Genomic DNA, 18,807 nt, shown 5'->3' with positions numbered 1-18,807 from the left:
CATCTTTTTTTATTTTAAGTCTTTTTAATTGTGGTAAACAAACAAACAAACAAAAAACACATAATGTGAGATCTGCCCTCTTAATAACATTTTAACTGTACAGTATTGTTAACTATGAGCACAGTGCTGTATAGCAGATCTCTAGAACGTTTTCATTTTGTATGACTGAAACTTTATACCCATTCAACAGCAACAACCCACTTCCCCTTCCCTCAGCCCCTGGCAACCACCATTCTACTTTCTGCTTTAATGAGTCTGACAACCTCAGATACCTCAGCTAGATGGAATCATGCAGTATTTATCCTCATACGACTGGTCTGCTTCACTCTGCATAATGTCTGCTAGGTTCATCTATGTTGCAGTATATGACATTTCGTTTTTATGACTAAATAGTATTCCAGTGTGTGTGTATGTTTCACATTTTCTTTATCCATTCATCTATTAATGAATATTTAGGTTGTTTCTCCCTCTCGGCTATTGTGACTAATGCTGCATGGACATGGTAGTGCAAATATTGTATATCTGTTATGGCGTTAATATCCACAATATGCAAGGAACTCCTACAACTCAATAGCACAAAAACCCAAGCAACCTGATGTGGGGACAGAGTCCCAGAGAGCAGTTTGCAGGCTCTCGGCCTCCCGTGGGGAGGTGCTGGCTCGGGTAGTGAATGACCATCAACTGTGATTGGTTGGCCATCACCTGTAACCGGTTAGCCAATTGGCTACTGATGTAACTGCAGGGCTGCGTTGATTGGTCGGTTGGTTGGCAGGCAGAGAAGTGAATGGAGGACTATGGATCGTGTGGGTACTACTGCGTGTGTCTCACCTAGTGGCCAGTGAGACCATAGTGGTATGACTCCCCTACCAATGGCTCCATGGGTGTTCCTTTTTGGCTTAGTCATATCCTGCATTTTTATGTGGGGAGCGGGACCAGAGGCCCCGCAGGCCGCACCACACAACACCTGATTAAAAAATGGGCTAAAAACTTGTGCAGACATTTCTCCAAAGAAATACAAATGGCCAATAGGTGTACAAAAAGATGTTCAACATCACTAATCATCAGAGAAATGCACATCAAAACCACAATGAGATATCATTTCATGCTCATTAGGATGTCATTATCAAAACAAACAGATAATAATGTGTTGGTAAGGATGTGGAGAAACTGGAACACTTGTGAACTAGTGTTAGGAATGTAAATGGTTAGACAATAATTCTAAAAAATTAACTAGAACTACCATATCATCCAGCAAGCCCACCTCTCTGTATTTATCCAAAAGAATTGGAATCAGGATCACAAAGAGATATCTGCACTCCCAGTTCACTGAAGCATCTTGGGCTTTTGTTTGTTTGTTTGTTTAGAAATTCTATTCATGCAGACCTTACATTGAATCAAATGAAATGATGATGAGATGGAAAAGGAATGAAATTCAGTTCAGACACTTAGGATTTATTTGTAACTCCAGCCTTTATTGGCAATATGACCTCTGATAGGTCACTTAAATTCCCTAGGTCTTAATTTCCTTTTCTCTAAAAGAAGTATGATCCCATTTACCTTAAGCGCTATTCTGTGAAATAAATGGGGTTACTTGGGTAGAATTTTATAAGCTGTAGAGCACTACACAAGTGTTTGTTATTATTACATGAATGAACAAAACAAAATTCTGTTTGTCGCATTCTCCTTCACAAAACAGAAAAAAAACTCTAGAATTTGAGTTTTCTACTCTTCATTAATTATAGATTATTATTTGAGTAATAACTAACTTTTGTTGTCTCTTTTTGTCTTGTAGATACATAGTATTTTATTCTTTAAAAACACAGTGGGCAACAAAGTATGTGTATGTGCATAATATATTATCTTGGATGAACGTTTCAAAAACTGTCCACCATCCTTATATAATAAATTTATTTTCAAGATAATTTTTAAAATACGTTTCTATGTTAAACACAAACTTTTGCTATTACTTTTCCTTTTCCTCAGCCAATGAGTCACGGGTTCCAGGACAGAAGACTAATCAAGGTTGAAATGGCTATAAATTGGAACAAAAAAAATTATCCTAGTCAGCTTCTCTGGCACTGACTTTCCATTGCTAACACCTGTGTTGGGGAGGGAAGACATAAGAGAGATTTGGTCTCTCAAGATGGGGACTTTTTTTTTCGCACTCTGCTTTCTGCAATTTTCTTGTGTTATTCATTCCACCACATTGTTTTCTGTAGCTCAATATACCATGTCAGTTCAGTGGCACAACAATGCATACTGGAATCTCAGGACCCCTTGGAGGTATAAACATACACAGCACAAGTTAATTTCCTGCACAAGGTCATATTACTTGGTTAGGTTGATAGTTCCTTCCAAGTGTTACCGTTTTTCCTTTTACACTTAACCCTTGAACAACATGGTTTTGAGTTGCGCAGGTCCACTTATACTCAGGTTTTTTCAATAAATACAGTTGGCCTTCCATATTCAAGAGTTTCACACCCACAGATTCAACCAACCACGGAGTGAAAACAGTATTTTCAATCCATGGATGAGAATTTGTGGATGTGGGGAGCCAACTGTACTCATTGTTCTATGTAATTGTATGTAAGAGACAAGCATCAGTGGATTTTGGTATCCATGTTGGGGAAGAGGACCAAGAACCCATCCCTCTTGAATACCAAGGGTGACTGTGCTTGTTTTAGTTCACAGTGCCTAATGCATACTTGATACTCACATTGCAGAGAGGCTGTTTTTGTTGTTTTAGTTATTTTTATACTGAATCCTATATTCCGTTTCCTTGAGATGAATCTGATACATCTATTAGCATGTCTTGATTCTGTTGTCCTCTCCCTGCCACCCCAGCCTTTCTGCTCCATAATATTATAAAGACTCAGGACAATAGTTAAGATTTGGCATTAAACTTGATGTACTTTTAAATACTGGCTTTTCAATCTACAGCTCTGTGACCTTGAGTAAATAAAGTAGTTAATCTCACTGAGCTTATTTCCCTAACTATAAAAATGAGTTTTCCAAGGAGACTGATAGTGTCTTCTTTATTTATTTCTAAAATTAGCCCAGTAGCTGGCTTATAATGGGAGGTCACAAAATGTGAATAGTTTTTATTATACCCTAAAATCATAAATAATATTTTGATTAAATTTAATTACATATTTTCAAAGGTAATTTTCTAAAATGATGCTCTTTTTAATTGTGTAAAATGTACAAATTAAAATATGGAATGTGAAAATATAGAAACTTTTTCTGTAAAAACCGCAGTGGTACATTTTTCAACTTTGCAGGCCATACAATCTGTTGCAACTAATTGTTATAGTGGGAAGGCAGCCATAGACATACTAAGTGAATAAGTATTGCTGTATTCCAGTAGAATTTTATTTACAAAAACTGGCTACAGACTGGATTTGGCCCAACGGCCATAGTTTGCTGACGCTTCTAAATCAAAGAAGAAGGTATGCAAGTTAAACTTACGTTTTCTAGAGTGACCAATCATTCAGGGACTGAGGGGTTTCTCTGGATAAGGGACTTTCTGTTTATAAAACAAGACAATCCAAGGTAAACTGCAATGAGTTTGTCACCCTACATTTCCTAGATCCTAAGGTCATTCATTCATCACTGAGTATTTACTAATATTTAATCAACGCTCAAAGTTTCAAATTAAAACAAATACTTACAATGGTCTGAATTATCTGATAATCATACTACATTTAATTTTGAAACTAGCTGCTTAAGACATTACTTTTACTTTAGTTTTAAAAATTTGGACTTTTCGATAAACATACTGCAATTTAATATCAACAGAAAATAAGAAAACAAGCTATTACTCAAAGAAGAAAACACAATGTAACAATATAAACTTTTTTCAGCTTACATCACATGGAAGTTCTTCACTTAATCTGTTTCACTAACACATATTTTATTCAGGCAATAAATGATGTCTTCCTGTAATAAAAATCCAAAATTAGACTTCTTTATGGGCAAGAAATTTGAAGAGGTTGCCAAACGTGCTTAGGAAAATCCCAGTGACTTCATGATTCATCATTTGTATTGAAAATTAGAAGGTGAGAAAATTGAGAGGAAAAAAAAAATCTCACTAATAAGGATTAAAAACAAATGATTCATTTCTTAAACTTTTTTCAGAGAAGCAAATTATAGGCAAATTATAGGCCTGACAAACCATAATTAAGGCATAAGAGGAATTATGGGGGATTGAGAGGTGAAGAAGGCCATGTTTCAACTTAAATATCAATTTCATTTAGCATCGTTAAAATTAGTTCTTTCCTGCTACAAATTCTTTAGGTTTCTGAAGTCACTATTTAATGAAAAGGGAAATGGAATATTAGAGCCTACATATATAAATCAAATGGATTAAACATAGGAAGGAATTTATAAGTTTTAAATAATGTTCATACACAAATGTGTATAACATTTTTACCTGGAAATTAGAAGGGATGCTTCAAGCCCAAGAGTTGGGAGAACAATAAGCACATTTCTTTTTTTCCCTCTTTGCAATCTGAGTGCTTTAAGAGAGTTTCCCAAACCATCATTACCCTGAAAAATGTCTCTCTTTGGATAGTTTTAAAATTTGGAGTAGAAAATGATACTTAGTTTCAATCCAAGCATTCATTTAGTAGTAAGACAATTAAAAAGCTCAACTTACTAAATAAAATATCTTGAGAATGACTTTAAAATAAATGTTTGTTTAGCTGATTATTAATTGGGAACATATTGTGTTTTACTACTTTCCATTTTGTTGCATATTTTATTAAAAAGACATGGGAGAACCATATCTTTCCTTCAATAATTCAGTAACAACCACAAAAGAGCCTTTAAACTAAACAGCATTTTTATTTTATATCATTGCGTATGTTGAATAGATACTGTGCGTGAATCTAGAGGCTTTAGGTATGCATTGAATCAGGGCAAGAGGGTTTGGTTTTTGCTTTAGAATTTTAATTGCATTCATTCTCAATCCAGTAGAGGAAGTAAACAGCATACTAGTAACATTCATCATTTAGAATAGGGTAAAAAGTGTTTTCAATAGAGTCTGGCTGCGTGAGCCTAATCAAATGAGGCCAGCAGTGTTAATACTCTCTGCCATTCTCTCAGTAATAATAGTTCATTCATAAAAATAAAAAATAAAAATAAACTTTATAATTTTATTAGCCATCATTGTCAGAGGTCTAGTAACTTTAATTTAAGGGTCTTTGTGGAAAAAATGGAAGTATAAAAATGTAAAGGGGGCACCTGTGGTCTGAATGTAGTCCATGCAGTTAGCATATCCCCCTTTTCCTGCTGGAGAACATCCAAAAGCAACAGGGAGAATAGGAAACAAAAATGCAAACTCCATTTTCAGCAAAAGAAAGAGACAGCTCAAATCTCCAGGGCCCAAAATAGGTGTAAGGGCTGCCAAAAGCAGCCTGAGCAGGGCAGAGCCGGGGCCGTGTGGGAGGAAGCTGAGAGAAAATGCCACAGAGCGAATTCCCTAGCAGCAGGCAGGGGGCCAGCTGCTGCAGCTATCTGAAAGAAAGCAAAATGACGAGCCTCAGACTGAGGAATACAGTTTGGTTGTTAAATCTAGGTGCTTGTCTGCAACATGGGATTGTGGTGCACTGATTGTCAGCAGAAACAATTCTGCACCTGAGCTGATTTTGAGGCTAGTGGAGGGAGATCTAAAAAAAATAATCATTCATAAAATGACCATGGGTAAGGGAAGCAATTTGTCTTGTTACTAGAGGGTTCAAGATCATCCTTGCACCGTCTTGCACCTGCCTATATCCATTGACTGGGGAGAAGCAGTGGCTACATGAACCACCCCTGGAATACAGCTCTGGCTCTTTCACATAGTTCATTCAGAAAAATGCTCCTTTTCAACAATGAGTTCAAAAGAAAAACAAAAACAGCATAGTGTAGTCATTAATACAATGGGGTCTGGAAGCAGACTGGTAGTTACAAATCTCTGGAGTAGGTTATTTCACATCTCAGTGCCTCGGTTTCCTCAGTTTGTAAAGCAGGATTCAAGGTAATACCTACTGCATAGGTTGTTATGATGATTAAATAAAATAATATTTGTAAACACTTAGAATAGTGCCTAGCACAGAGTTCTTTGTATATAAATGTTAAATTTCTTTTAAAACAAGACCATGAAATGCATAGAAATTTACCTTGATTAAAAAAAAATTTAATGGGTAATTATCATTAAGAAGAAAGTCCACAAAGCAGAAATACAAAAAATAGGGAAATAAGAGTGAGATACTAGGAGAAAATAAAGATGAACTAGTATTGCTCAGAAAAAAGATTGGGGGGGAAAAATCTCAAGAATAAAGGCAACACTGGACAGATTGCAAGGGAGAATAGGTATTGCCCAGAATATAGTAGCTATACCAAGTGTTGAAATGACCAAAGTGACAAAATAAAACTAAAATAAGAAAAAAATGTTAAAAAGGATTGGAAATAAAATGATAGAGAGGCAAAAGAAATACAACATAAAAACATTGGAGTCCTTTAATCAAAGCACAAAACTGAAACTGCAGAATAAACATTTCAAGATGTAATTGAATTTAAAAAATCCTTACATATGAAATTATTTGAATTTACTATTTGAAAACATACACTATATGTCAGGGAAATTTTACTCAATGTCATCAACAGTGAGACATATCCTCATTTATTAATAAAATTTGAAGTTAAAGTCTTCCTTGGATAACAGGCAAAAGTATCAGGTTACTTATGAAGGGTCAAAATAGGCTAAATATAAACTTTTCTGCTACCCTTCAGTATCATATAAGTAATCCAAACAAAATCTTTAAGGAAAAAAAGATCAACATAAAGATTTTATACCCAGCTAACTTGCTATTAAAGTATAAAGTATAAAGTAACAAATTGTACTTCTCATAAAATAACTCAGGTAATATTATAAATCTAGTAAATTTACCAGAGAACCAAAAGGGAAGTATGGAAAAAGGACTGGTTGTGGTAGTAAGAATTGAGTATATTTGCCTGTACAACTAAAACTAAAACAATTGTAGACATTAGGGTAATCAAAGAGGGGTAAATTGTGTGTGTGTGTGTGTGTGTGTCTGGTGTTTGACTAGTAAAAATATGGGAAAAAATGAGAGAAGAAAGCAGAAGGTAAAGAATACTAATTTCTCATCATTGTACTGAGGAAATCCAAGATGGCAGAGTAGATAAACACTGTGTCTGCTTCTTTCTGTGAACACGTTAAAATTACAATTAAATTATGGAACAATCTACCTGGAGAACCATCTGAAGTCTAGCTGAAGTTTCATAATTAAGGATACCGTGTTTCCCTGAAAATAAGACCTAGCCAAACCATCAGCTTTAATGCATCTTTTAGAGCAAAAAATTATATTAGATTACATTATATAAGACCCAGTCTTATATTATAGTAAAGTAAGACCGGGTCTTATGTTAATTTTTGTTCCAAAAGATGCATTAGAGCTGATGGTCCAGCTAGGTCTTATTTTCGAGGAAACATGATATAAAGAAGCCACATCAAGACTAGTAGGAGAGGCAGAGACGTGAAACAGGCTGGCCCCAAACCTCCGTAGGGCAGTTGAGAATCAGAAATGATCTCTCAGCCATGGAGGTTCTGCCCAGAAGAACAAGGGACACCAGTCCCACACCAAGCTCCCCAGCCTGGAGTACTGATGCTGGGAAGAGAAGCCCCTCCCCCTAACATCTGGCTGTGAAAAACACTGGGAATTCTGACCATCTGGGTGGAGCAGAAGGCTGCAGGAAACCTGGATATCCTCTTAAAGGCCTTCACACAGACTCACTCAGTCACTCACAGGAACTCACCCTGTGCTCCAGTGGAGGGATGGTGACTCAAGGGACATAGAAAGCATACAGAAGTCAGACTGAGGCATGTGGCTTCAGAACAAGGGCTGGAAGGCAGTTGCCATTTTTCCTTTGTGTGTGGGGGGTGGTCCTACTTCCATGTAGCAGGCAAGTGGGCACCATCTTTTCTGTGTTGAGGCCCCCCACCATGCCCCTGGTCAAATATGAATCTGAATTGGTCTGGTGAGCTTTACTGCTCCGTCCTGGTGACTCACTGAGACCACACCACACCCAATTTCCCCAACACCAGAGGCATTTTCTTGGGGAGCCTCCAGCTCCACATGTATTGCACTCTTTCTTGGAAAACTATCAGAGTCCCTGGGGCCCCAGGCTGACAGCAACTGGTTTCAGTGTGCTCTGAGATATTTTTACTAAGTAGCTGTAGGCTCAGCACTGACACCAAACCAGAATCTACATTAATTTGGTGACCACAACTCTTCCCACTCTAGTGACTCCCTGATACCCTTACTCACCCACCTTGTTTACCAATGAGACTTAATCATTGGCTGAACCTTAAAGGAGCTGGAAGGTGGCAGCAAGCCTTGTGGTGTCCTGGCTCTTTGCAGAATTACCCCAAGCCTGGTACTGGTGTCTGCTGTCCTTGGTTTGCAGTGTGGCCTCTCCCACATGCCTCCAGGTTTATCACAGGCAATGAACAACCATGAATCACTTTGTAGCTCCTACCAGGTACTCCCTGGGTGGTCACAGGCAGTGGGTGACTTGGGCCTGCACAGGAGCCCCTCCCAAGAGGCCCCAGAGGCAACATACTTAGAGTTTGGCTTCAGACCTCAGCAGAGCACCACCCAATTTGCCCCACAAGTGGCACACCCATACAGTGGGCTCAACAGGCACCAGAGCCTGGTGGAGCAAAACCCACTCAATGGGGTAAGCCCCCTGCATAGCATCCTGTAAGCTGTGGGTATGGCCAAACCCCACAGACAATCACCCACAGATGTGCCAATAGCAATCAAGGCTCGGCTATAAGAGGAGGGTACACAGAACCCACACAAGGGACACTCCTGGAACATCAAGAGCAGGTGACTAGGCCCCACAGGACACTTGCTACATAAGGCCACCTGGCCAAGACTAGTAGATATAGTATATCTACTTAATACATAGAAACAAGCACAGAAAGTCTGCTAAAGTGATAAAACAAAGAAATATGTCCCAAATGAAAGAACAGGAGAAAACTCCAGAAAAAAACTAAACAAAATGGAAGCAAGCAACCTACCAGAGACAGAGTTCAAAACAATGGTTGTAAGGATGCTCAAGAAACTTAGTGAGAACTTCAAAAGAGAGATAGCAAGCATAAAAAAATGATATAGAAACCATAAAAAAGAACCAGTCAGAAGTGAAGAATACAATAACTGAAATGCAGAATGCACTAAAAGGCATCAGCAGCAAACTAGATGAAGCAGAGGATCAGAGCAATGTTTGAAAGACAAAGTAACATAAAACACCCAATCAGAACAGAAAAAAAAAAAAAAAAGAATCCAAAAAACTTAGGATAGTTTAAGAGACCTCTGGAACATCAAATGTAATAACATTCACATCACAGGGGTACCAGAAAGAGAAGAGAGAAAACAAGGGATTGAGAACCTATTTGAAGAAATAATGACTGAAAACTCTTCTGACCTGGCAAAGGAAATAGACATGCAAGTCCAAGAAGCTCAGAGAGTCCCAAACAAGATGAACCCAAAGAGGCCCACATCAAAACACATCATAATGAAAATGGCAAAGATTAAAGACAAAGAGAGAATCCTAAAAACCACAAGAGAAAGTCAACTAGTAATTTATAAGAGAGTGCCCATAAGACTGTCAGCTGATTTCTCAACAGAAACTTTGCTGGCCACAAGTGATTGGCACAAAATATTCAACGTGATGAAAAGCAAGGACCTATAACCAAGAGCACTCTACCCAGGAAGGCTCTCACTTAAAAAGGAAGGACATAAAGAACTTCCCAGAGAAGAAAAAGTTTAAGAAGTTCATCACCACCAAACTAGTATTACAAGGAATGTTAGAGTACATTTTTAAGACCAAATATATATATATATGAATAATAAAATGGCAATCGTTACTTATCTGTCAACATTTACTTTCAATGTAAATGGATGAAATGCTCCAATCAAAAGATATAGTGGGGCTGAATGGATAAGAAAACAAAACCCTTATGTATGCTGCCTACAAGAGACTCACTTCAGATTGAAAGACACACACAGATGGAAAGTAAAGTGATGGAAAAAGATATTTCGTGAAAATGGAAACAAAAAAAGCTGGCGTAGCAATACTTATAGCAGGCAAAATAGACTTTAAAACAAAAGCTGTATCAAGAGGCAAAGAAGGACCCAGTTATCCCACTTATGGGTATTTTTCTGAAGAAACCCAAAACACTACTTCGAGGGGACTTGTGTATCAATATGTTCACTGCAGCATTATTCACAATAGCCCCGATATGGAGGCAGCCTTGGTGTCCATCAATGGAAGAATAGATAAAGAGGAGGTGGTACATATATATGAGGTGTGATTAAAAAAAAATACGGTGAGTGTTTAAATTTAAAAAATAAATCATTATAGTAAAAGACACATTGCCATTAATCTCCCTAAAAATACCCCACACCTCGCTTCAAACATACTTATCCATCATTCTTGCCACTTTCTGAAGCAGTTCTGGAAGTCCTCTCTCATGAGTGTCTTGAGTTATGCTGTTGTGGCTGCCTCAATGTCCTGAATCATTTTGACTTTGGGGAAGAGCCAGAAGTCACAAGGTGCCAGTTCCGGTAAATAAGGTAGATGAGGACACATCATGATGTGTTTATTTGACAGAAATTGCTGTACCAGAAGTGATGTGTGACACAGAGCCTTTCTGTTATGATCACAAAATATGGTGAATGCATTTGCTGAGTGCCATCCAATGGAGAGGCAGGGATCTTCAATACGGGAAGCTGCGCATCGATCCTTAGTAACAGTGTGTGACAAGTTTCAGCTTGTTGGGTGCAGTCAGTCAGTTGGGTGCAGTGAGCTATGTTTGAGAGAAGATGTGTTTGAAACTGTGCCATAAATCATCCTCCATCATGACAATGCTCTATGTTACACATCGTTTCTGGTACAGCAATTTCTGTCAAAAACATTATGGTATATCCTCATCCACCTCAATCACCGGATCTGGTACCATGCGACTTCTGGCTCTTCCCCAAGTCAAAATGGCCACGAAAGGAAAACGTTTTGAATCAATTCAGACCATCAGCCATGATAGCACAACTAAAGACACTCATGAGAGGACTTCCAGAACTGCTTCAGAAAGTGGCAAGAATGATGAGACAAGTGTGTTTAAAGCAAGGGGGAGTACTTACAGGGGGATTAATGGCAATGTGTCTTTTACTGTAGTAATTTTTATTATTATTATTTAAACATTTTGTATATTGTTTGATCACATCTGGTACTATGGAATATTGCTTGGCCATGGGAGGGAATGGATTCTTGCCATCTGTCGTGGTTTAGATTGACCAGGAAGGAATTGTGCTGAGTAGAGTGTCAGACAGAAAAAGACAGATGCAATGTGATTTCACTTATATATGGAATCTAAAGAACAAAATAAACAAATAAAACTGAAACAACCTCATAGATACAGAAAACATTTTGATGGTTTCAAGATGGGAGGGAGGTTGGAGGGTGGGTGAAAAAGGGGAAGAGATTAAGAAGTACAAATCGGTTGTTACAAAGTCGTCATGGGGAGGTAGGGTACAGCATAAGGAATATAGTCAATAATATTGTAATAACTATGTATAGTGTCATATTGTTGGGACAAAAATGGGAGGGAGTTGGAGGGCAAGGTGAAAAGTAAAGGGATTAAAAAGTACAAATTGGTAGTTACAAAATAGTCATGGGGATGTAAAAAAAAAAAGAACAGAAAATATAGTCAATAATTTGTTAATAACTATGTACAGTGCCAGGTAGGTACTAAACTAGTCAGGGGGTTCATTTCTTAATTTATGTAAATGTCTAACCACTATACTGTACCTCTGAAATTGATACAAAATAATATTGAATGTCAACTGTAATTGAAAAATTAAAAAAGAAGGGAAAAGGCGAAGGGGAATAAGAGGTCGAAATTTACAAATATAAAACAAGTCATGGGGATGTAAGGTAGAGTATAGGAAATACAGTCAATAGTATTGTGATAGCATAGTACAGTATCAGATGGTTGCTGGACTTACGGCAATCATATCTTTAGGTATGTAAATGTTGAATAACTATGGTGTACCCCTAAAACTAATATAATATTGTATATTAGCCATATTTTTAATAAAAATCTTTTTTTAAATGCTAATTTCTCATCTATATCAATCAGGAATCAAAGAATATTATTTAGAGCCAACAAACCAAATAAAGCAGTATAATCCTACTTAATAAAGGCAAACACTAAGAAAATTAATATAATTGATTAAAATTAGGTGGTGGAAGAGAAAGGAAGAGAACAAAATACATTATTTTTCTCACTATCCATAGCAGAAAAGTAATAAATACTGTCTATTGAAATAAAGCTATAAGGGTATGATGTAAAGTAATAAGTATAAAGATAACTACTACAAAAAATGTATAATGTGTAAAATATAATAAAATTATATACCCATCAGAAAGCAGGGAAAAGAAAAAATCCCCCAAGCTTAAACAATTTTAAAAAGCTAACAAAACAGAAAATATGTAAAATTGTGCCAAACCAAATCAAAGCACATTTTATTGCATTAAACTGACTCATTAAAATTGTAAAAGCAAACAAACAAACAAACAACAACAAAAAAACCTTCCAGAAATGTTGAAAACACACAAAATACAAATATTGAGTAAAGGAAATGAGTCACCAAAGAATGCCCATATCACAACCAACTTTACAAGGAATTGGAGGTAAATTACATGCAATCTGAAGGTACTCACACTGGGAATAATTATAGAGAAAAGCAAAAGAATGATGATCAGAAAGTCAGGAGAGGAAATATCTCTGAGGGAGGAGAGGATGGAATGAACTATGGAAGGGCTTAGAAGTCTCAAAAGGCTGGCTTGTTCTGAATTATAACAAAAATGTGTAATCATTTGGGGAAGGATTTTTTTTCTCTCTGCAGATAGACCTGTTTTCTAAATACACACTTAAATTATAATATGCCTGAAAAAATTAGTGCTTGTTTTGGCAGAATGTGTGTGTGTGTGTGTGTGTGTGTGTGTGTGTGTGTGTGTGTGTGTGTGTTCATGTTCTCATTAAGTTATTCCCAAGAGATTAGGTGCAAAGAACTAGAAGAGCACAAAGGTAGATATGGAGGCGCCATCTTCAACTTACGTTAACACCATGGGAGCTGAGACTCCTGTCCTTACTAAAAACCAACTTGAACTGAACGATTAATGTCCCATGTACATTATTTAAAACTGAATACACCAGACTTTTAAAATCATACACTCAGATTATTTTTAAGATATATTTTATGAGTCAAAGTTCAGGTTACAACCCTGAGGTGAATGGAATTCCATATTTAGGAATCTGGGTTATAGGACTGGTGAAGTAGATATTCTTACTCCTAGCAAAACAGACATCATCTTTGAGTGAAAAAAATATTTTAAGTTTCTTGCCTATAGTGTCAAATATGTACAAGTGTTATTTTATATGCAAACTATGTATGAATCTCTTCCTTTGAGCTTAAAAAGATATTTGCTATTGACTGAAGAATATCAGTTGGAAGACTAGCCAAAATTTTAGCTTTCCAGGAGTGCTGCCTTTGGTAAGGGTACTTTGGTACTTTCACTGTACTTTGGTAAGGGTGACGTTTTCCTGCCTCAAAGAAACTAACATGTCCTCTATCAATCATCCTTGGAAGAGTGAATTTCTGAGGGAAAGGGGAATATCTAATAATATGTGTTTTTCTGGAGTGAGAGAAAAACTTACTCCCCTCTCCTACCACCCATCAGTGAGCTCGCATCTTGGGTACAGAACCAGGTTCCTGGGAAATGGTAAGCAGACCCCTTCCAACCGGAGTAGACTGAGAAGAATGCCTACCAGAAGATACCTCTGTGGGGCTGAGGACTGTGAATTCTAACAGCAAGTAAAGCTAACATCAGTTTCAGGTTTCCTTTCAGTTTTTCTCAAGCCTGTAGTGGTCCACTTAATAGAATAACAATATCTCAATTCTGCTACAGTGAATCATGGAAGGAACCATGCCAGGGAAAAAGAACAGGATCTAATTATAAAATGTCATATGTTATATTATACAACACCAGCATTCCTGGCCTCACTGTAGAAAAAGAGAAGATATGAAATCAAACTGACTGATACCAGCCAGTCAGAATCCAATTAAATTTTTCCTCTTCCTGTCTTCTTGAGGACAAAAAATAGTTTCAGCCCAAAACTATTCCCCAGAAGTCAGCAAATGCATTCAAAATCTGCTTTGCTGGCTCTGCCTGAATTGCTCTATGCCCCAAATCTCCTAGTCTCCCACAATTATATTTGTCTTATAAAACCTACTTCAAATGTCACCTCCCCTGGAAATCTTTTCGTAACCTCCTCCAGAGACTTAATGGCCATGCTACCACTCGACTGTGTTCATACCTCTCACCTCATGTATTGTAACATGCCTTTTCCACACACTCCTTTGAGCACAGGCACCACGTCTTACTCTTCACTGAAGAGCCAGCCTAGCACAATGCTTAAAAACCTATTAGTCATTTAATAATGGTTGGACAGACACATGATTTTTCAGAAACTATCAGAGCATATGTAGTTCCTTGGTGGTTATTTGGGTGGAAGAAACCATACACTGATCTTCTAAATTCCAAGATCTATTAGTTTATATTACACAGAGACAGATTGTCAAGCATTGAAGAGTTTCTATTTTACTCACATTTCTAATTTTATTTTTGCTCATGTCAACTATTACAAACTTTAGAGTGACAGATTTTTGCTTTTGTTGGGAAGAAGAGTTGGGTGAATTGATGGCTCATCAGAGGCTATGATATGGGGTAACAAGAAGAGGAAGGCAGGTAGAAGTGGGAGAATGTTTCTGGCAGGATTTCAGTGCTCTGAGTTAGTGGTGAGCTAAGGCTAAAGTAAGGGTGCCTTGTCTAGAATCAGGGTTCGGGGAGCTCTAAGTGTCGCTGGTATCAGGCAGGAGGTCTGGTTGTGCAGTCAGTGATAAAGGGTCTTTTCTTTCTTACATTTTACTACCGTTGATAAAGGGTATGGTTGATGTTAAATACTCATACAAATCTAATCCAATCACCACTGAAGAATTTTACCAGAAGGCAGATTAAAGTTTATAGGACATTTAAGAGACCGGTAATATGATTTCTCAGGAAAAAAATAACATCAAAAATCGTTGTTAAAAGAAAAATTAAATGTGAGGAATAGTCCAGAAATCATGAAAGCTGCCAATAAAATATGTGAAATCTGAATAAAAGATGCCAAAATCTGAAATATATCATTTGTCAGACTTCATTCTTTGATCTTTAAACCCCAAATTCTATATTCACTTAGATATTCCCGGAATATTTTAACCACAAATTCAAAAGTTTTTGTCAATGTTTTCTCATTATAGTTTATAAAAGCTTTGTGGGAAGGAGCAAGATTTGTAGTCATGCCCATTTTGCAGTATGGAAATATCAAGTGAAAAGTCATCAGGAGCTGGGTGGGGTCTCCCCAATTTGGGGGGTTGTACTTTCGTTGAAGTTGACTAGTCTGAGCAGTTTCTGCAAAACAGATGAGTACTTTCTTTCCAGGAAGTATCAGTATTCTGACTTTTCATAGACTCAGAATGTGGTGTGATGAATACACAGCTTTGCAGATGGACTGTGGAGAACTTGTGATTAGACTAATTCTCTGAACTTTCAGTTGCCTGTGACACAAAAGAGAGATGATAAGAATAGAAACCTGTAAATATATATATATATAGGAACTCCAAATATATTTTAATTATATCATAGAATAAACATTAAGGGATTTGATCCATCAATCATAAAACAATTCCCAATTATGTTAATTCATAATAATTATTTCTTTTACAAGAATTAAAAAATTAAAATATTCCATAACTAATTGTATGAATTTATTTATTCAGTGAGCAGATTTTATTAGCCATTTATTATGTGCCAGGCAATGGAGATACAGCAGAGTACAAGAAATAAAAGGCCCCTGAACTCCTAGTGCAATAAAAGAAGGGAGAATAGAGATAAACGAAGCAGATAAATTCATATTATGATAAATGTTGTAAAGATAATAATATAACAAGATAATACCATTGAAGGTGATTAGACAAGTAGCTACTTTAGATGAAATGACTGGGAAAGGCCCTCACAAGAGGATGACGTGTGAGCTGAGATTTGAAAGAAATCCTTGCAGACATTGGTGAGAGGAGTGCTACCATATTTCCCTGGAAATAAGACCGGGTCTTATATTAAGGTTTGCTCCAAAAGACGCATTAGAACTTATGTTCAGGGAATGTCATCCTGAAAAATTATGCAGGGGCTTATTTTCTGGTTAGATCTTATTTTCGGGGAAACACGCTATACGCATAGGGATTAGCAAGTACAAACGTCCTGAGGTGGAAAATATCCTGTGGTCAAGGTAGAAAAAGAAACTCAATGAAGTTTGAGATTGTTGAGCTTAAGGAAATGTGATCTAAAATGATGTTGGAGACATACGAAGTAGAATTAAAATCACGTAAAGTTTTATATGCTATGATCAGATTAAGATTCTAGTTGTAACATCAACCATATGCTTGTCTACAGAAGATTTGATAGCATCTAGGTGGGCCCCACTGACCAAGCCTCACCTGTGGAATGTGAACAGAAGTGTTCTGTGTCACTTCCAGGCCAAGGTAGTAAAAAAAGTAAAAAAAAAAAAGTGTACCTCTCCACCCTCTTTCTTTCCTCTCTTGCTGGATGGAGGACTCTAATATCTTCAGCACATCAAAGCTACAAAAATGAAATTAGAATGGAGGAAAGCTTCTCATCAATCAGGAGCACAGATGCTGGACACTTATGTAATCAAGCAACACATTTCTATTGTCTCAAGCCATTGAAATTATTTGTTTTGTTATAACAGATTGCACAAACCAACTATTATAATACAGATATGATGAGACTTCCATTTATAAATGATGACTCAGGTACTGTGCCCATAATAGAATGTAGAGCTCGAGTGTCCACGCAGGGAGGCCAGTAAGGAGGTTGTGCAGGTGTCTTGGTGAATGATCGTGCTCACTAGGTTTAGGGATATACGTGAAGATGGAGAGAAGTGGACCAATTCATCCAAACGTAGTCAGTCCGGGGTTGTTGTAAGGAGAAAAGCCTTGCCTAGTTCAAATCTATGAATTAGTGTTTTAGTTCAATGTGTTCCCATTCATTAGATTGATAACTTGCAATATCTTAGGTAGGAAACAAACTCTAATCATGTTTTAGTCATTGTGCAATAAGGACTATGGACCTCCTATAGGAATTGGTAACAAGAGCAATATCCATGGTCCCCAGACAGGAAAAAGTTATGAAAGGCAAAGAGAAAAAAAATGACATATACTAGTCTAGTCTACACTTTTTTTTATCAGAAAAATATAATTTCCTGGAATGTCCTTCCAGAAATATTATAGTCATAGCTCATAGCAAAAGAGTCTGAGGAGGAAATGAATTGTAATTGAGCACATGATCATCCTGAACAAAATTGATTCTTTTTTAAGAAAAAATGAGTGTTTTCGTTAGGGTACAGGTCAGGGTGCTATACTATAAAGCACACAGTGGTTTCATAGTGTAGAGTTAAGTGTACATTGTGAGGCTGGTAGGTATCTCTCTCATCTTCTACAATCCCCATTTGTAGACTTAAGGTTGCATTCTCGTGGCACCACTTCCCAAGCATCTGGGATGGGAGAAGAGCCTAGAGGAGCACATTTATTCTAAGGGTAAACCCACAAATGACACTCATTAATTCTATTCCCAAAGTATTGGCCAGAACTTAGTTATATGGCCATTTCTAACTGCAAGGAAAGCTGGAAAATGTTAGGTCGACATTCATGTGTGTAGTTGAAACTGTATTAATTTGAAAGAAGGAGAAAATGGAGATTGGGAAGGGTGAGGGAGGTGCAACAAGTTTATAAAAACATATCTTTTCCTTACAGGTTCACAGAGATTCTTTAGTCAGCTTCTCTGGACGACATTATTCAGCAATCCAAAGCACACTTCTTGTGTTGACACCTAGCTTATGGTTCCCCATCTTACACAGATATATAATTAAAAAGGAAAGGGTAGGTTCATTCATTCCTTTATCCAATCATTTACCAAACAGTTACTGAGCACCAAATCCCCAGTAGGAACTAAGGTCCAAAAGGAGGAACAGTGCAGAAAGACGAGCAGAAATAGTACATGAAAGCATGAAAAGTCAAATGAGCTCAGAAAAGGTTGAGAGCTCAGAGAAGTTTTGATGGGCTCTTATCCACAAGACAGCTACAAGCAAAAGAGTTGAGTGGTATGTTGAAATCAGATACCAACCTATAGAATTGGAATTTATTTCTTTAAACAATGCAGTGCTATGAAAATATTAAAAATAAAAGAACAGCATTACCTGAAATGTGTTTTTGGAAGATTACCCTGGCAACAATGCAAGTATTTTCTGCTCAGTGAAACTGAAGTTGAGCATGGATTCATAGCATTGCAATAGTTCACATGGGAGGGGATGAGAGCCTTTACTTGGGAAGAAGAGAGCAAAAGAAGCAGATGTAACAACTCAGTGTGTCTGAGGAAACAAGGGAGAGGATTGACTGAATCAGACTGGCTGGTTCGTATGACAAGGATCTGGTGCTGAAATTAGCTGGAAGTTGGAAACAGAAAGAACACGTGTAGGGGAAAAGTGGTGAGTTTAGTTTCGAACTAAAGTTTGAGATCTCATTCATGGGGGTGCAGAAACTATGATAGGTGACTAATAAAAAA

The sequence above is a fragment of the Rhinolophus sinicus genome, chromosome 16, assembly GCF_057876585.1.
Source record: "Rhinolophus sinicus isolate RSI-liver-muscle chromosome 16, RSI-T2T, whole genome shotgun sequence".
Taxonomy (NCBI): Eukaryota; Metazoa; Chordata; class Mammalia; order Chiroptera; family Rhinolophidae; genus Rhinolophus; species Rhinolophus sinicus.
The sequence above is the reverse complement of the archived record's forward strand: the minus strand, read 5'-3'. Positions refer to the sequence as shown.